The sequence below is a fragment of the Panthera uncia genome, chromosome C2 (assembly GCF_023721935.1).
Source record: "Panthera uncia isolate 11264 chromosome C2, Puncia_PCG_1.0, whole genome shotgun sequence".
In the NCBI taxonomy this organism is placed as follows: Eukaryota; Metazoa; Chordata; class Mammalia; order Carnivora; family Felidae; genus Panthera; species Panthera uncia.
Genome location: NC_064810.1, coordinates 13,116,616 through 13,137,347, shown reverse-complemented (window position 1 = coordinate 13,137,347; position 20,732 = coordinate 13,116,616). Strand labels below are relative to the sequence as shown.

The 20,732-nt window shown below is 44.1% G+C and overlaps 1 protein-coding gene across 4 annotated transcripts in view; it reads right to left on the bottom strand.

The window, feature by feature from the left end:
* TIAM1 (TIAM Rac1 associated GEF 1) overlaps positions 1-20,732 on the bottom strand; it is a 202,932-nt gene that overhangs the window by 144,632 nt on the left and 37,568 nt on the right. The window contains exon 1 of one of the 4 annotated variants that reach the window (XM_049627938.1): positions 4,703-5,102. The exons of the other annotated variants lie outside the window; for them this stretch is intronic. The gene's annotated coding sequence lies outside the window, so the exon portion shown is untranslated. Of the gene's footprint in view, positions 1-4,702; positions 5,103-20,732 lie in introns of those variants that run through there. 4 annotated transcript variants of the gene reach the window in all.

The following is a 20,732-nucleotide window of genomic DNA, read 5'->3' as shown; positions in this document are numbered from 1 at the left end:
CAATTTTCAAAGCAGTTCCCGAATTGCTTAGGAACTGGCAGAAATTAATAAGCAACAGCCCATTTATATTGAAATGGACTCATTACGGTGCCAGCTGCCAATAATTTGCAAGGCTGGATTCTTGCTGGCAAACGGGGCCTGTGGGCGGCTGCCCTTTCCACCTGCACAACAGAAGCTGATAATGCATTTTTTAAACACTTTTTTAAAAAGTACACATTTTATCTACCAGAACGAAAACTTTATCTATATGCTTGTAATTCCTGAGTAGAAGAAAGATTATGGGGAAGAAGATGAAAGTTACAGAGCATTATTTATAAAACATGCAGGAGGAGTGCCTGGGTGGCTCAATCAGTCGAGCATCTGACTTTAGCTCAGGTCTTGAGCTCACAGTTGGTGAGTTCGAGCCCCACGTCGGGATCTCTGCTGTTGGCGCAAAGCCCGCTTCGGATCCTCTGTCCCCCCTCTCTCTCTGCCCTTCTCCCAACGTGCTCACTCTCTCTTTCAAAAATAAATATTTTAAAAAATAAAATAAATAAAACATGGAGGAAAACAAAATTGAGTTGTATCTGGTATCATTTTTGCCTGATCTTGGTGGGAAAAAAAATTCTTACCTGAGACCCAGGGTGCAGAATTGACCTATGACGTGGACTAACGAAGAGCCTCACGTTTGTTCTTTTGCAATCAGCAGATATGCTACGGCTGCAATGTGCCAAAAGGCACCCACTTTGCCTACTGTGAGTTAGCTCCACCCCGGCCTTGAGACTGTGCGCCATGGCACCTTGAGAACTATTAGTCCTCTGAGTTTTCTTCAAGAACCGCAAAGAATTCAGTTTCAATGGAAGGCAGCAATGCACCAAGCTCAGCGCTGGGGGGTTGTGACCCTGAGTCCTTGCCGCATGCATCAGGTCAAATCTCGGCTTCACCATTTACTTGCAGGGTGGTTTGGGGTAAACTGTAAATATCACCCCTCTACAAACAGAATGGCTCCCAGACCACTGAGTTATTACGAGCACTGAGTAAGATCACCTACGTGACATGACTAGCTTAGTGCCTACCCCTTGGTCAGTTTGCAGTAAACGTTAGCTATTATTCCACCATTATTTAACATTTGTAAGCTGTAAAAATACTCGCTATAGAAGGCCACCGTCACAGGGACTTCCTTAAAACATGATGCCTAACTCACTGAAACTGGGTTCACAAGTCACCTTAAATCTGTTGCGAGGCAACAAGGGAATTGATTAATGCCGCCGGAAGATGTGATCTACTCGATCTGTCACAGCGCAGGCACCGCTGATGGGACGTGAACGCGGAATGTACCACGTTTTTCAGTCTCGTTCTAATTCATCGTCAGCTCACATAGTCAGTTTCTGTGTCAGGTGTCAACCAGTTTCCACAGGGAAGTACATGTGCTGGAGGTGGGGAAGGAATTACCAGAAGGAATCTCAGGCTTCATCTACCTGCAAAAATAGACAGGGCTGAGGGGTCCCGCTGCTCCCACCTTCCCGTCTGATGGGAGCTAACAATATGACGGGTGTCAGAAATAGTGTGTCCATGACAGTTAATCCATAGCTTTTCCTAAAAAGTCTGCCAGGCCGGAACTCTTCTTTTTCACCTTCAAAAAACACTCATAAGGGGCAGCCTGTCGTTTTTAGGTCCTTACAAGTTCCAGACACCAAAGTATATAGAGAAAGGGGTACTATATTTGCCCTCAAAGTATCCAAGCTCGTGTAGAAGGCTCTATTACTTATGTGACCTTGGGCAAGTATCCATCCTGAAACTCAACAGGGGAAATGTGAGATTATCTCCCTTACTTTCTGACCTACAAAGATTGTTAAAAGACAGAAATTAAAGAATCAACACAAAACATTACAGGAACTATAAAATGCTACATAAGTATGTTCACTTTTTTTTTTTAATCTTTTAAAAAAATTTTTTTACATTTATTTGTTTTTGAGAGACAGAGCACAAGCGGGGGAGGGGCAGAGAGAGAAGGAGACACAGAATCCGAAGCAGGCTCCAGGCTCTGAACTGTCAGTGCAGAGCCCGACGTGGGGCTCGAACTCACAAACCGTGAGATCATGACCCGAGCCAAAGTTGGGACGCTCAACCAACTGAGCCACCCACATGCCCCTAAGTATGTTCACTCTTAGGCTATTCATTATGACTTAGTGCCCAAAACAATTCCATGATTAGTGAATTAATGAGAATCAGGAAGTTTCCCCTCACCCTGAACCTTAAAAATAAGAAGCAGAGGGAGGAGGGTTATAGAGATCTCGGATCAAAATTCTGAACAAGTCAGAATCTTGAATATTTATATGTAGTAAGCACCCAAAAAAATAACTTTTAGTATTCACTTAGTCTAAAAACCAGTACTGGATAGATGGATGGATGGATGAATCTGGGTCATTGAAAAATTTTACATGGTCCAGAAATTAAAGAAAATTCACTGGTCATCCTCTTTACTTATTTTTATACCATTACTTTATTCAACAAAGGACTCAGTAGTGTGTGACTTTCCAAGATACATGATCTAAACCAGAATAGAAGAAATTACTACAAGCCAACTCAAATTGGGAAAACATGGCACTTATAAAATTCGCAATTCCAAATCAATTGCTCAGAAGAAGGATGAATGTTCTTGGTACTAAAATCAGACAGGAATTCCCACTGAGATCCTCTGAGGCCACTGTGATACAATCAGCAATGCCGTGGACCACATCCTTCCACATGGGCTCAGGGACACATTTCATACGGACGTTTCTTCTTGATAGCCGATTAAAAAAGAAAATCACAACTCAGTGACAGAAGTTCTGAAGAAGCAGGACACTGCTGAAGAGCAGAGAGGCTGCATCCTTCCAGGAAATTTTCCTTAATCACTGTTTGCTCTCCACAGAGTGCTGAGGGGTGGTGAGCTTAAGGTAGGGTTCTCTGGCTCATGCCCAACTATCACTGTGTCAAGCTATGACAACCATCCCCATCTGGCATGAGGGGAGGGTTCCACGAGGGGGGCGTCTGTTTGCCTTGTGTGAAAACGGACACTCCAGGCCCACCTTCCCCTCCCAGGAGAACCATGTGACCCCTAAGGGCAGAACCAGGATTCTTATCACAGAGGAACGAGCCATGACGGGGGCTCCAAACTCCTAGTGCATGAATGACATACGTGGCTTCAGCCTGGCCACGTTTTCGAGACAGGTGAAAACAGGCACCCAAATCAGCTGAACAAAATCCCTGGAAGCTCCCATATCCAAACACTGCACTAGTTTCGAGCAATGCTATTTCCTAGTAGATCCAACTGTATCCCGAGGTAACTGAGGAAACATGTTCATAGAATCAGTATTTTTAAGCCAGCTATAAGTCAAGGAATCTCCGCTAAAATAATAACTTTAATTTTAGAACGGTGAATCTTTGGCAATACTTAACCAACAGGTTCAGCTGGGACAGACATTACCATATTTCATAGGAGTAAAGTCAGTGTGTTTCAAAGTGAAGTAACATGTTCTACCCCAACTAAGCACGATCTACCATTTATGGAATGCTTAGTATCTGTCTGGCAGTGAGTCAGTGGCTTTAGGCCAAAATACTCTTCTAAGTTTCCCTCAGTTCTTGGTGTTTATTGTCTTGCAGCTACAGTTGGACACTGGTAACTGCCCATGCATACAACTCCAACATTGCATCACGCACCACGAAGCTCCCCCCCAGCTTCGTCCAAGGGTGTTTGGAAATCCTCAGTCCCAAGGGGCTGTGTTACACAGCTGGCCATCAAATCTCCCCAGATATCCCACGGCCCGGCCCAACAAGGGCTCAAATGGCACCCAGCTTACTGAAATGGACTTAACAGCTTTTTCAGGACAGACCATGAGAACCACGTAATTTCTCAAAAATCTAAGTAGCATCATTCCCACTAGGAAGCCATGAAGCTCCCGAACACTTGAGAATTCCACCCAACATTCCCGGAGTAGTGACCATGTGATATCAGAGCCTGCTCAGCTCAATTTCAAGTTTGAGTCACGTCAAAAAAGCACGTCCATGTCATTGCAAGAGGGAATAGAACATTTGATCTCCAAAGAAAATGGATGTGGACCACAGTTAACTGCTAATGCTGACATCTGTCCTTCAGCATTACACCACGTTGTGGCTTAACTTCACAGGGTGTTCCCAGTACCCGGGAGAGGACAGGACTCTGTCGAAAGTGCTTCCATACCTCCCGTGAGACCTAACAGACTGTACTATCTTAAACCGCACACGAGAATAATCCTCTCCAGAACACATCAATGCCTTAGATAGGAGAGATTTCAAATGACGTCTTTTCCAAAATCAAGTCACCCAGGTCTCTTTCCTTGAGCAGACCTGCCTCCCTTTCCCATTCCAGCTGGAGGCCTCCCCAGGCACAGGAAGAAGCCTCGTATCCCAAGCCACTGGGTGACATGGGCGTGGTGGGTTAGAGCAGTTCCTCTTTCACTGTCAAAGGCTACAGTTCCAGAAGGGGAATTTGGTTCTAGCTCTTTCTGGCTTTCCATGCGGTGCGTAGCCTGGAGACAGGGGAGTCTCCACTCTGAAGGACACGGCCTTAGCTGAGAGGAGACTCTCAGGCTGAGAACAGACACCTTCTCCAGGCCCTCCCAAGTGACCCAGCCCTCGAGAAAGGGCAAGCTGCCACTTCCACGCTGGTCTCCCACCCCTACAACCCGGCCTCTCCCTTCACCTGTTCTCTCGCCGAGCAGCCAGGAGGGACGTCTCTCAGCCCAAAATATAACTGAGATGTCATCGGGGTCAGAGCAGGATGTGGTCTTCCTGGCGATTTTATTCCATTTGCCACCACACAGACGCAACAGTCCCCTGACCTGGAGCTGCCTTTCCCACGCAGAATGGGAGGGCCACTCTGTGAGTCAGGGAAGAGCTCCCTGGGGGAGGCCGTGCACCCAAGCAGCCGGTGTGGCAACTGTGCCTGCCAGCAACGAGGATCAGGACCGCCTTCAACAGCATAGAAGAGACAGAAAACACCGCCAGCCTCTCTGGAGAGCTTATTGGGCTGGGGCGCACCAAACTCGCACAGTTGGTCTCTCGTGCTTGAGCCTAAAGGGTCCATCAGAAAGAGTCACTACCCCCCCCAGCTGGTACCCCTTCCTTGGCTCATCTCCTGCTGCTGGTGGTATTTGTCTTGGCAGAAGGCATGTATGAGATGGCAACATTCTCTAAGAGAAAATGGCCAAAGAGATTTTGGTAAACCAGATACTAAGGATGGAAAGGAAGGAAGAGAAGCTAAAAATACGAAGTGAGTGTGAATATTGGATTAACAACATAATTTAGTAACCAAAACTCAATGAGCAAGTATGACAGCTGGCAAATGTAGCTGCCCTACATAAAAAGTGACAGTGTAATGGGTCCTGTGCAATACCATTGGTAAGGGGATAGTAGGAACATCAATCCTGATACGTGTTTAGATGGTAACGTAGAATTTTAATCAACCACTAAGGAAAACATTTTAGTGCAGCAAAGAATCTTCTACTTCGATGTCGAGTAAAATAATTTTTTAACAAATTCTTAAAGGAATTCCTCCCAAGGATTTTCAAAATGGGGGTGATTCTTTTCCTATAAGTCTTCATCTTCTAAAAAGGAAGAAATTAGGGCTCACTCCTAAAATAGAGTAACAAGACAAGGTTCCACAGACCTAGCATCCCAAGTCACTCCCAGGCTACTCAGCCCCAAATGCTCCTTTACGCTCTCATTTTAAAGGAAAAACCAAACCAAAACCAAAACAAAACTTTTAAAATGACCTCAATTTTTTATTTGCAATTCACTTCCAACTGTCTTGCAGTTATAAAATTAAGACTATAAGCTCCAGCAGGTAAAACACAGTCCCTTATTCCACTGGTCCTAAGAAACACATTTTTCACTTTGAACATTTCTGAAATTGAATGTCCCTTACAATCTCAATGGTGTAGTGTGGTTTAACTGGCACCATTTTATTTCTTTCTTAGTGGTACATAAAATAGTGGTGTTTCCTACAATTGAGAGCATCTTTTGAAATAGAGCATATAGGGGCACCTGGGTGGCTCAGTTGGTTAAGTGTCTGACTTTGGCTCAGGTCATGATCTCTCAGTTCATGGGTTCAAGCCCCGCATCGGGCTCTGTGCTGACAGCTCAGAGCCTGGAGCCTGCTTCGGATTCCGTGTCTCCCTCTCTCTGTCCCTCCCCCACTCAAGCGCCTGCTCGCTTGCTCTCGCGCTCTCGCTCTCTCTCTCTCTCTCTCTCAAAAATAAATAAACATTAAAAAACTTTTTTGGAAATAGAGCATATAAAAATAGTTTTTAAATAGTTATGCTTATGGCTATCTGAAAACTGCTTGTGAATGGTTTGGAGAAGAGCTTATATAATTTTGCTGACTCCTACCAATAGTTAACCAACACTTATTGAGCACCTATTGTATGCCTGGGATGAGGAAACAGACCATTTCCTTATGATGCCCCAACTCTGAGAATACAAACAATGGTCACTTATCCACTTAGTAACAGGGCTGTAAAGGCTCATCTGGCATTAAGAGTGAATAAGAAGAAGAAACAGGTTAATTCTGCTAAGAGAAGCTGTCATTTGAACCTGGTCCTCACAGGCTAATAGGATTTGGCTCAGCTTGTGAGGATGGGAGGACATAAACAGGGACAGGAGGGGATCTGCAAAAAGAGAAGGGCAGAACTTTCCAGGAAAAGAGCAAAGGCCCTAAAGGATGAAAGCATTAGTCCAATGTTGTAGAGAGGCAGATGCACGGAAAGGATCTGGGGGCACCTGGATGGCTCAGTCAGTTAAGCATCCAACTCTTAATATTGGCTCAGGTCATGATCTCACAGTCGTGAGTTCAATCTCTGCCTCAGGCTCTGCACTGACAGCACAGGGCCTGCTTAGGATTCTGTCTCTCCCTCTCTCTGCCCCTCCCCCCCAAAATAAATAAATAAACTTTAACAAAAAAGGGAGCTGGAGGTGATGAGGCTAAAAAGATGGGTTAGAGCTATGGATGCCACACAAAGGAATCAGACAGGATGCGGAGTAGAATATGTAATAGGACTTTATTAGCAGAGTTACATAATTGAACATGTTCTCCCAGCCCCCTGGGCAGCAGGGGAGAGAAGGTGGAGGCTTGTTGCAAGCAACCAATCAGGCAGTGTTTAGCTGGAGATAAAGTGACCTACACTGGGCCAATGGAGAGCCCTGAAGTAATAAGAAAGGCAGGTGGAGTCAACAGGACTTAGTAGCCACATACGTAACTGTGAGAAATGGGAAGGGAAGGAGAAAGAGAAGGAAAAGATGCTTCTGAAGTTTCTAGTTTGATAACTGACAGAGAAGGTGACAACAACACCTTCCACCATGAGGCCAAATAGAGCACTCAATTCAAAAGTGTTATCCTTGAGAGGTGGGGATTCATAGTGATCCTACTAGAGATGTAGTATCCGTTCCACACAAGGTCTCAGCACAGAGGAACACATTAGCATGGCATAGGAAGGAGGGAAGGGAGGGAGGGAGGAAAGAAGGGAGGGAGGGAAGGAAGGAAGGGAGGGAAGAAAGGGAAGAAGGGAGGGAATGAAGGGAAGGAAGGAGGAAGGAAAGAGAGAGAGAAAAGGAGGGAGAGAAGGAAGGAAGAGAGGGAAGGAGGGAAGGAAGGGAGGAAGGGAAAGAGGAAGGGAAGAAAGGAAGGAAGGAAGGAAGGAAGGAAGGAAGGAAGGAAGCCCTGTCAAAAAGCTTGGATCAGGAAAGATTTATTGAGACACAAATATTGGCCAATTCCATTGTATAATCGAAGAATTTTAAACACACACACACACACACACACACACAGACCCCTCGGATGACCTGTGAGAGACCAGAAGTTTAAAACATGATCTCAACTACTTCTTCTACTGACTAAGCCAATGGCTATAATAACTGGCTTAACTAGCATCGATAATTTAACACAAAAATAAAAGTATGCTGCCTCAGGTTCGGTGCCACCAAGTTAAAATGTAAATCAGGTTTGAGTTCAGCCGCCCAAACTCTCTAAAACTCAGGATACCCACTGTGCCCCTGCCTCACCCTGAGACTGGGCTTATAATTCAAGTAAGACCACCGATTGCAAGGCGGATGCTCCAAAGCCATCCAGGTCGTAGTGAAGTGCATCTGGAATGCACAATGCACAAAGTAGTACACCAGACACTCCTTCCAACGCAGCATTTGAGGACAATGACTTCCCTTTCCGTCAGTGAGTGAAATGACAAGGGACAGCGGACCTCGGGCAGAGTTCTGGTGTTGTCGGAAAAGCCTGGGAGCGTGGCACACGGCGATGGGTTCATGGAGATGGCCGGAAGGATGTGGACTAACTCCACAGCCACAAGCTGAACACAACCTCCCTGAACACCCATTCTCCTTAAATGAACAGGAGGGTCTGGAAGTTTCTATGCTCCTTATACTTGAAAAGAAGTCCATGTGTCTTCAACCTGCTTAAGTTACAGTGTGGAAGGGGCATAATGAGAACCATCATGAGATTCTCTTTCCAGCAAATACATGATTCAAATCAAGGCAAAAAGTGCCAGGGAGCTTGGCCCCAGAAACACAAGACGGAATAACCGATTCTTACTTTAAACGCTGGTGCAAGATCTTTTGGGCTGAATAACGACCAACATTCATCCTAACTGAATTAAAAATTGGGAGGGAAATGAAAAGCACATGAGGTGGCTGCAGACTGGGTTTTTAAAAAGTAGAAGGGAAAAAAAAAAAATCACATGACTTTTTTATGACTACTCCCTGTAGTCAAAAGAGGATAATCAGCCTCTCTCACATAAAGACAGTTCCTGGGAAACCATGGGAACGTGTCTGAAACAGTGATACATCAAAGTCCCCGTGCAGAAAAACTGATACAGAACATCGCGAAGCAAATCTGTTTCTTGTATGACGGCAACTAGCTTAGAAAGCTTGACATTCATTGCCAAGTAATATCTATGAGACCACACACAACGCAAGTGAAAAGGACACCAGCCTGCCTTCTAAGAACTAATGAGGATACTCCTGTCCAGGGCACTAGTGTGCAAATGGTTTTTATGGGCATCCTCATTCAATAAAATAGTTCGGAGCATACCCCCCCTCAAACAGTGTGAGTGTGCGTCATTACTCATCTAATTAATGTACAAATTGCATACATGAGCTGTTGTTCAAATAAATTATGCACATTTTAAATTTCTGTGTATGTTTATAATGTGCATAATTCATGTGAGCCAAACAGAAATACACAAACATGTAAATGCACAAGATAGAAAGAAAATATTAATTCTGAAATTTCCTTCTCGTGCCCTACTGAAATCATCTCGCACATCCATCTGACACGGACGGACGGCTACGGTTACGGTGCAGAGGAAGCTGATCTGGAAACCAAGACAAAATAAGAAGAGAAGCTCACAGGAATGCCTCCTTCCCCGGCCGCATGAGCCCAGCAGGAACAAAACCACCCAGGGTACCTACTCCTTCTCCTCCCCCTTCTGTCTGTCTTGTTTCACCTAAGACAGGCTTTCCGTTTCTTCCAGGGGCATAACTGACAGGTGCGGTCTACGGGTTGCAAAAGAACTCTCTAGCAGCAGAAATCAGGTCATCGTGATTTTAAAAAAAGAAAAAGAAAAAAAAGAAACTATCCCCAAATCTGTTGCTAATTTTTGTTTTCTAAGCCTATTTGACAAATTCCTCGGTTTCCCCATCTGTACACTCTAAATTTTACCTATATCTCAGCCTTCTTATGAAGCAACATCACAGCACTGTCAAAATCTCCCAGAATCTTCAGGAACCTATCACCAGGTTTGAAACGTGCTGAAAACTTTAGGCTGCTCTGAAGTTCCTCCGCTGATAGGCCTAGGTCTCACGAGAGGCCGTTAAATTGTGCTTTTTGCCATCAATATATCAGTCCTTTTACCAATACTCAATAAAACAATGCCATATGTAGCAAAAGAAAACGCTATAGGAAGGAGGGACTCATTTTTGCAACTTCCTCCTCTCCACCCACCACAAGACAATGACTGGCCAAGAGGCAATAAGCAAAAACAAGTTTCCAACGACGGTTGCATTTTTTGGTGTGGGGAATCCAAAACGCAGCCAGGCTAAGTAGCCAAGAAATATCAGTCAAATGGTCTGGAAGAAAAAAGGCCAACAACAACAACAACGCACAAAGAAAAATCATTTTTGAAATATTTTTGAACAAAACTTTGGTCCTCCTAGGTGGGAAGAAAAGGTTTCGTCTTCTGGAAGAAATCCTCATTCTGTCTGGCCAGCACCCCATCCAGACAACCACTGGCAACTGAAGGAGCTCTCACTGAAGAGTTCCAATGGCCATGGCCTCCCGGCAGCATCTGCCCCCTCCCGCAACAGCACAGGATTCCTTCCTTTGGATTCCACGCACTTCGCCAATTTGTCCCTGACCCCGACCTGCCCACAGCCTCCTACCAAATTCTCCAGACGGAGAACTTTTCTACTTAACAGACTCACTTCCTTCCACCCTCTCAACTATCTGAATCTCAGTCTTCAGCACAAATCCCTCTTTGGAACCCCCTTCTGGACACGTCCATGGGGCTAACCAGTGACAGTTCAAATTTGACACACTATTTAGGGTCAACACCTCCCACACGTACGATTCCTCCCAGGAGGCAGCAAGATTTGTCAATGTAACACAGACTTTGGGATCAGCCAGATCTAATCTTCACCTGCCATCGAATTTCTTTGTGACCTTGAGCCGGTCCCCTAACATTCCTATAGATCACTTTCTCCATCTACCCAATGGGAAATTTGCCTTGAGGGTTTGTACTGAGAATTAAGTGAGGCAATGTATGTGCAAACAGTCTTCCTTAGTACTGCATTGGGGTTTCCATGAATGTTAATTTCTTCCTTTCCATCTTCTTCCTCTTCCCCCCTTCTTCCTCCAAGGTCCCTGAAGTATTCTCTATACCCTGCCCCTTTGTATTCGATCCTTCAGTTCAGGTCTGCTTGCCTTGAATCCCCATCACTAACATCCCTCTCTGCTGCCCACTCAGTGCACTCATCACCGCAAAACCAAACCAATGCATATATTCAATGTGCATTTAATATCCTTACAGAATGTAGCCACTGGAATCCCTGCTCTGCTACCTGACATGCAAACACCCTAGCATAGCCAGCAGAGAGAAGAGCCATAGGGATAAAGGGGCATCTTTCTGAAGAGTCACTTTTACTCAAAGATTTGCTCAGGAGGTGGGGGCGTCTGGGTGGCTCGGTCAGTTAAACATCCGACTTCGGCTCAGGTCATGCTCTCACAATTCGTGGGTTCCAGACCCACGTCGGGCCCTGTGCTGACAGCTCAGAGCCTGGAGCCTGCTTCAGATTCTGTGTCTCCCTCTCTCTCTGCCCCTCCCCCACTCACACTCTGCGTGTCTCTCTCTCTCTCTCAAAAACAAATAAACATTAAAAAACATTTTTTTTTTTTAATAAAAAGAAGATTTACTAGGAGGTTAGTGAGAGCAGAGAAGTTGGGGCCAATTGACAATGGAATAAACTTTCAAATGTGTATGATTTTTTAAGGTGAAATACCCATCTTTTTCCCAAAATAAAATGGCACATGGAGTGGTTGAAAGTTAACTCTCTTTTTATGGGGGCGTGTTTTATTGGAAAATTGTGCAAAGCTCTGGGCTTCGAAGATTTGCTTTACCACTTTCCTCCTCTGAATCCCCAGTTATCAGTTAGTAGAACACTTGTCTTAATCCCTCTCTTCTAGGAGGATCACAAGGTCCTTGAGGGAAGGGATTACAGCTTATCACTTTTTGACATGGTGTTCCATGACACATGTCCTCTGTGTGAGGCAGGGTTCTCCAGAGGAAGAGAACCAACAAGATGTGGATGGATGGATCGGTGGGTGGAGAGACAGATATTTTAAGGAATTGATTCGTGCAACTGTAGGGGCTCGTAAGCTCACAATCTGAGGGGCAGATCGGCAGGCAAGAGACCCAAGAAAGAGATGATACTGTTGTCTTGAATCCAAAAGCATCTGGAGGCAGAATCCCTTCCTTCCAGAAGGCTTGAGTCTTTACTCTTACAGGCCTTCAAGTGATTAGATGAAGCCCATCCACATTATGGAGGATAATCCGCTTTATTCAATGCCTACTGATTTAAACGCCAACTATATTGAAAAATTACCTCACAGTCCCATCTAAACTGGTTTAACTGTTTAACCAAACAACTGGGCACCATAATCTAGCCAAGTTCACATATAAAATTAACCACCACATGCCCTAACAGACTTTTTTCTCCAGCACCTAGTAATGGCACAACGTGTGGCCAAAGGAACAAAAGAATAAAACCAAAAGAATAAAAATAATTTCCCCCACAAACGTTTACTGTAGAATAGGCAGCAGGCGCTCTTGACTGATCCACCAGATTTGAGCTCTGAAAAAAGGGCTACTTGGGCTGTTCCTGGTAGCCCCAAGCTGCAGGGCATGAAAGGATCACTGAGGACAGTGGTCTCACTTTCACGATGTCATCTTTGCCATATATTTAGAAGAACGCATATTTTTTAAAGATTTTAATTTTTTTATATTTATTTTTGAGAGAGAGAGAGAGACTAGTGCGAGCAGGGGAGGGGCAGAGAGAAAGGGAGGTACAGAATCTGAAGCAGGCTCCAGGCTCTGAGCTGTCAGCACAGAGCCTGACGTGGCCTCGAACCCATGAACCGTGAGATCGTGACTTGAGCCAAGGTCGGACGCTTAACCAACTGAGCCACCCAGGTGCCCCTAAAAGATTTGATTTTGGAGTAATCTCTATACCCAACGTGGGGCTAGAACTTACAACCCCAAGATCAAGAGTCTCATGCTCTACCAACTGAGCCAGCCAGAGGCCCCTGTCATGTATTTCTAGATAACTGCATCCTTCTGAGTTTATGTCTCCTGGTAGCCCACGTCATCAACAGTTATGGCACTCTTTTGCTTCAATATGGAAAATGGTATCAAAATATTATTTGCAAATTGGAAAACACAAATATACCAATCCCCACCCTTAAATCCTCCCCCCACCCCCCACCACATATACACAAATTATGGAGGTCCTGGGTACATAAGCTTCCCTGTGGTGACATTTCTGCTGTCGCCCTGGATCTGAAATTACCACCCTCTTCCACCCCTGAGCCAAGACTTCAAGCACAAAGCAGGGGAGGGGCGGGGGATGTCCCCAGCACGTCCTCAATTCTAATGCAGCTGGGCTTGAAGTTGAGCTTGAAAGCCCAGTGATGGGGAGGAGGGTCAGAATGATTGTTCAACACCCTCCTACGCCCTGCTCATGACTAATGCATCACACTGGGAAAGCAATTCCTCTCAGCTAGCTGGAACGGACAAGTCCACATTTAAACCAAACCAACCCTCGGAAAGCTCAGGCGTCACCACAGCCCTTCAGAGCCCTAAGTGTGCCCCTTTCTGAAAATACTCACCTTGAGAGAAAACAAGCTGAGAGATTTGGCTTGGGAGTGCTAATTCTGCTTTTCCGTAGGGCAGGAAGCTCGAATTTTCAAGGACCAAACCAAAGAACACACACAAGCAGTAGGCAATGCATATTCCTCTTTGAGCGCCAGGATAACTGGACAACTTGGGGCAAATCACTCAATTTCTTCACGGCTTCAGATTCTTCCTCATTAAAATTTAGCAACATGGGGCGCGTGGTTGGCTCAGTCAGAGAAGTGTGCGACTCTTGATCTCAGGGTCCTAAGTTCAAGCTCCACATTGGGTAAGGGGATTACTTAAATAAATAAAACTTAAAAAAAAAAAATGCACCACCTAGTAAGCCCTTCCAAAATGTGGGCTTTGCAGAAGAGGGAGCTGCTGGGGTTGGGGGGATATACCGGGAGGGAAAAGGTATCGTGCCCATAATCAATGTAAGGATTTTGCTTTTCCACTAGTGATTTTCCATTCAAAATAGCATCCATGAGAAGGAGGGGATTAATCAAGTGTATTCATTAAATAGAGCACGATGATCAAAATAATATCAGCCTTCTGGTTCCACCAATGTCTCACTCGAACAAGCACAGGGAAGTGGGGACTGTGTGCGGCCTCGACTAATGTTGGCACCAGGGTGCCAGCTCTAGAGCCACCTGTTTTGTTCTGTTTCTCTCACTCCGTCCCCACACTCACAGGAACAGGCTGCCATCTGTGCTGTACCAGCTCGGCTCCGTTTTCCATAAAGGTAAATAAGATCATGACGTTTTCATCTAAAAATTAAAAATAAAAAAAAAATTCCTCCAAGTATTCCTTTCAGAGCTCAATCTCATTTCAACTCAACCTAATGCCATTTCAATTTGTCCCGAGCACCTGCTCTTACATGCCTGGTTCAAGACTCTACAGGGATGCTACGATGGGGAAGGCTTCAGGCTCCTTCAACAGCCTTACGGATCTTGGGGACGGGGAGGTGGGGGGCGGGGGGGATGAAACAAAAACCAAAAAGTGCAGTCTTAGACCCCAAAACTAGGTGCCTACAATGAGCTCAGAGTACATGAAAAATGAAGGTGTGACTTAACAAAATTCTTTGCCAAGAGGGTGTTCATGCCGCTAATATCCTTTACAAAGAAATACACGCTCTTCACAGGGCAATGTAAAAAATACATACAGATTATGGTAATACACACAATAGGACAAGATGGCAGTTTAATGTGACTGTGATTTTTTGAAGTTGAATGTTATGGTTACTGAGGGAAAAAAAGATGATGATGATTTTGGTCTCCTATTTTTTTTCCCCTCTTTTTAATGTTTACTTATCTTGAGAGAGAGAGACAGAGACAGCTCCCACACTGTCAGCACAGAACCTGACATGGGGCTCAATTCCATGAACCACCGTGAGGTCATGACCTGAGCTGAAATCAAATGCTTAACTGACTCAACCACCCAGGTCCCCCTTTGATGGTATCTTATTTCATCCATAATCAAAATACTGCTCAAATCCTTAGAAAAGGAAACAATTCTAATTGTGAGGGTTAATAATGGACATTTGGGAATAATTTTCCTATAAAATCATTCTTTTTAAAAACACACATTTTCAAAGCCTTATTTGAATAAATAAGAACAGGTCATTTCATATTTTAGGTTATTCAATTTTGAAATGGATACTTTTCATCCTAAAAGTTAGAGAGGATTTCCCCTGAAAGAAACCCAATACCAACAGCTGCCATTTTGAGACAAGAAAAAATGATAAAATATGAAATTTTTTAAATCCTGCTAATCATCTACATGACCAAGAGACAATATTTAGGTGTTGAAATTCACATCTCTTCCATTCCAAATACTGGCTTAAGAAGAAATAAAACACGGAGCACCTAACTGGCTGGCTCAGTCAGAAGAGCATGCAACTTTTTTTTTTTTAAGTTTGTTTATTTATTTTGAGAGAGAGAGGTGGGGAGAGGGAGGGGGGAGGGGCAGAGAGAGAAGGAGAGAATGAATCCCAAGCAGACTGGCTACTGTCAGCACAGAGCCAGACATAGGGCTCGATTTCACAAATCTTGAGATCATGACCTGAGGTGAAATGGACACTTAATCGACTGAACCATCCAGGTGTCCCAAGCATGCAACTCTTGATCTCAGGGTCACGAATTCAAGCCCCACATTGGGTGTAGAGATTACTTAAATAAAAAAGAAGAAGAAACAAAACATGTCCATTGTCAGGGGAAATCCCCAGGTCACTTGAGTTCTAATTTGCATATAGACCAGATTTTTTTTTTAATGTTTATTAATGTATTTTTGAGAGACAGAGAGAGAGTGTGTATGTGAGTGGGGTAGGGGGGCAGAGAGAGAGGGAGAGACAGAATCTCAAGCAACTGACATCGCAGAGCCCAACATGGGGCTCGACCCCACGAACCATGAGATCATGACCTGAGCCAAAACCACAAGTCAGATGTTTAACCAACTGAGCCACCCAGGTACCCCAGGATGGACTAGATTCTTGATCAGCTCTTCTTATAGGCACATCCGTATTATGCCCTCTCCTCAAATCACGGGTAACTCCTATTCAGGGACATTCCAGAGGAACACCCCAGAAATACACGTACTCTTCTTTCGTCGTGCAATGTGTTAGGAGAATGGGGCCAGGAGTGAGTGAACTGAGAAAACAAATCAAATCAAATCAAAATCTTACATCATAACAAATGAGAGGATATACTTGAAGATATAATGTTAAGTGAAATAAGCCAGACAGAAAAGGACAAACATTGTACGATTCCACTTACACGAGGTCCCCTGAGTATCACTGAGACAGAAAGTAGAATGGTGGTAGCCAGGGGCTAGGAGAGTGAGGGTTAGTGTTTTAATGGGCCCAGAGTTCAGTTTGGGATGACGAAAATGGCTTAGATGGACGGTGGTGATGGCTGCACGACAGTGTGAACGTACTCTATGCCAGTGAACTGTACACATAAAAATGGTCAAAATGGTCAATCGTATGTATGTTATAGCACAGTAAAAAAATTAGAGGGTATATTAAAAACTCCTATCTCCAGGCCACTTCAAAATTTGAAAAGCATCTTCATACACATTACATCATCTAATGATCCAAGCAACCTGAAAGGGGAATACGTGTTTATTTCGGAGCCATTTGTAAGTGACAGGTCTACTGCCTAGACGATGGAACAAGTAGCTTGCCCATGATCCGCACTGAGGTCTATATTCTCCAACATGCGTTGTGCTCATTTCTCAACTCCACACCGTCTTCCAATGTTTGTACACATTCTGTAGAAACCCAGGAAACGTTCATAGGTGCCCTAAGAAGAACGCATTCCATGGTCAAAGTTGGGAACTCTAGCTCTCGTGGTGAAGAAATTGATTTCACTTTATTTAACCAAGTGTTTCTGGGACTTTCTGAATCACGAAACCTTTTTTTGTGGAGTATCTATCAATGGCCTGTGGGCAATAACCTTTGTACCCTATTACTGTGGGGAACCATCTAACAAAAATGTGCTCATTACTAGAAATTCTGTCTTCTTGCAGAATAAAGAGCCAAGTCACCAAGGTATTTACTTAATTGGCAGTTCCAAGCACCAATGTCATCACCAGCAGTACCCTCAGCTGGTAGCCTTCCTTCTCAATTTTCTATGTTCCTTCATCCAGACCTCTCCATCATCCATAAAACAGACCCTGAGAAAGATAAGAATGACTAACCTGACATCATCCTTGGCCTAGACTTCTTACTCATGGGCATGGGTCAAGTGAGATCCATTCCAGGGTTTTCACGTGTGTGTGCTGGGGGCGGGGGGGGGGGGGGGGGGGGGGGGGGGGGGCGGGGTTACACACACATGTCTACATGTGTATGGAATAACTGGCCTATGTGCTTTGAAATAAATTAAAAGAAGGATAATGGTATATGTGTCCCCACCCCGAATCCTATTTAATAAGGCCTGGTATAAATGAGTCAGAGAAAGAAACAAATACATCACTCTGCATGAAATACCTATATTGGAGGAGGGAGGTACAGGTGACCAGGAATACAGGTTTTACAGGTGATTTTATGCAGCAGCAATACTCAGATTTGGAGTTCACAGTTTCTCCCCGCTAATTAAAACAAAAACATCAACAACCTGCAGTCAAAATTTCTAATGATGGGTTTGTGTTGTTTTCACCACAGTGCATCCAAAGACCTTTAAGATGCAGCAATGAATGATTCAAAAATCATTTGTAATGTGTTATGCCTATTTACTTCTCGAGAAGGCTCCACCATCTCCCTCTGGGATTCAATCAAATATAAATCTGCCCCATGCCTCTCAGAATGAAGGAAAACACAGCCCCGGTTTTCAAGGAGTAAGCCCGGCAATGTATCCACGCCACCACCCTCCCCCCACTCCCCCCACCCCCAGCTTCCATGACATTTCTCAGAATGCAATTAACTGCTGACATTGGCCCAGGCTTCAGTGCCACAAACACTAAACCTGTCGACTGTTATTTCTTGTTGGGGCTTGCGCTGTTTGTTTGTTACGTATGTTCAATTTATAAAGGGAGCCTGTCAGCTTCTTTTGTTTGAACTTGACACAATGGGAAAAGCCCTTAAGGGTTAATTATTCATCTCAAAATGAAATCTGAAACAGATAATGAACAGGTCTTGAGCAACTGTGAATGAAAGACACCCAACAGCATCAGTCAGCGGAAGGACTGTTCCCAGACCAGAGCCCTCTCAAGCTCCACTGCATTTCATTAGCTCTTAAGTGACTAGGAGAGATTAGTGCTCAGAGAACAGACTTTAGAGCCAGACAAACTTGGGTGGGAATTTTCCTTCTGCTACTGAACACCTAAATGGGTGTGAAGAGTTATTTCACACCACCAAGACTCAGTCTCCTCGTTGGTAAGATGGAAATACTAACAGTGAATGGAACAATCCATGGGAAACCACACAACCAGCTGTCTGAGCCACGGAAGTGATCAACAGATGGTAAATGTGGGTTCTTTCATTATCTTGAGATATTGATTAGTAATCAGAATCTCGAGGCTCCTGTGCCATAATTAGAATTTTTCAAAAAAAAATAAGCAAGTTTGAAAAAATAACCTGTGAAATTAGTGCCTGAATTTCTGAAATCTCCTTCCTCACGGATTGCAATGGAAATACACGAAGCCTTCACATGGAATGGTCATGAGGGTCATCCAGTATCTGTCTTCAGTGATATAAATCATAAGGATGGGAAATGGCAGCTCAAAAGACCATAACCTTGTAAAATAATACACCAATTCTTCAGTTCTTTTATGTTACCACAAACTTTTTGAAAAGGTGACTGTTACCCAAACTTAAAGACAGAAACTTCATCTTCTAAGCATAACCTCTGTTGATTAAAGTTAACTAGAGACAACAATTTAAGTATCTTGGAAAGAATATCGCCAATGGCAGTACACTACTCATTATCCCAGAACATGTCAGGAATGCACAAAGCAAATCAGACTTACCAAACATAAATACACTAAAGATACACCAAAATATTAATTCTGTAATATTTAGATTTAAAAGATCATAGTTTTAAGGGATCAAAACAGAGATTCCTGGCATCTCAGGAAGGAGGAGCCTATAAGATGTGTTTGCGGCCAAAGGGACTCAGAGAATCCAGCATCAAAATATGACTCAGAGGAGACAACTCCTAGGTATGTAAGGAAGTGATAACAAGGATGGATCTGAATTGTGAATTTTAGAGCAGAGTTCATCTGGAGAGTGAGATTATATCCTATGATCGCTTTTTGTTAACCAACAAGAATAAGGAACAGCTATTACGTACGAGATACTACATGCCCGGTGCTCAGGACTGGGAAGAGGGTGGGGTCGGCCATCAAGTCTATGACACAGGTATGACTGTCCTCACCAGTCAGCCAGGAAGAACCCAGACCATGAGCCCAAGGCTAGAAACCAGTGACCTATTTCTTTAAGGCCTAGTTTATAAGAGCTAGATTAATACAGTGGAATTTAAAACTGTACAAAAAAATAAATAAATGAACAAACAAACAAAAAACTGGGCTCAATTTCTTATCATTCTCCAGACCCTCTTCTTAAGCAACCCTTAACTGTGGAATACAGACAAAGGCATTAAATGAGGACACCCTTGGGATTTAGGAGCATAAGAAAAGGGACTCCGATAGGAATTATGCTCTAGGCAAAATCATCAAAGTATACAAGACAAATATAGGTGACCTGACCCTCCTACCCAAGTGGGATATTAGGCTCTGAGAATAGAAATATTATTCGGGGCGCCTGGGTGGCGCAGTCGGTTAAGCATCCGACTTCAGCTCAGGTCACGATCTCGGCGGTCCGTGAGTTCGAGCCCCACGTCAGGCTCTGGGCTAATGGCTCGGAGCCTGGAGCCTGTTTCCGATTCTGTGTCTCCCTCTCTCTCTGCCCCTCCCCCGTTCATGCTCTGTCTCTCTCTGTCCCAAAAATAAATTAAAAACGTTGAAAAAAAAAAAAAAGAAATATCATTATTCAACAGGCAATTGAGATCTCAGATGTCTTGTGAAACTGTCCTGCAATGCTATCCATAGTCAATGCTAAGTCACTTCCGGATTTAGATCTGGATTACAGAACAACACTGCCTTCACAGGTGTTAGCGTCAAAATGACTCTTAATTGTTAAAACCTCAACAAAAAAAGACCTTTAAAAAACATAGCAAATATGATTAAGATAAAGCAGAAAGTAAATGATATAGTGAATACATATGAAATTCTACCCCACTCCTGCTCACCAAAAGCAATGAAATGTAAGACATTTGTTTGGTGGGACTCTCAAAAGGAATGGTCTCCATTTGGCTGTGAAAGCTACAGACATATTGGCATACTCTTATTTTTTTTTTTTTAATTTTTTTTTTTAACATTTATTTATTTTTGAGACAGAGAGAGACAGAGCATGAACGGGGGAGGGGCAGAGAGAGAGGGAGACACAGAATCCGAAATAGGCTCCAGGCTCTGAGCCGTCAGCACAGAGCCCGACGCGGGGCTCGAACCCACGGACAGTGAGATCGTGACCTGAGCCGAAGTCGGACGCTTAGCCAACTGAGCCACCCAGGTGCCCCTGGCATACTCTATTTAAGAAACAAAGAAAAAGCCCTTTGTTTCGATTTCCTCAGAAACTCCAGACTGACCTATGGGTTCCCTATCTAAGCCAGTACTAGAGGTATGATAAATGGTAAACAGCACTCATGGAAGGGAAGGAATGCAAGAGGAGGAAAGAGAAAAGGGAAGGGAAGGGAAGGGAAGGGAAGGGAAGGGAAGGGAAGGGAA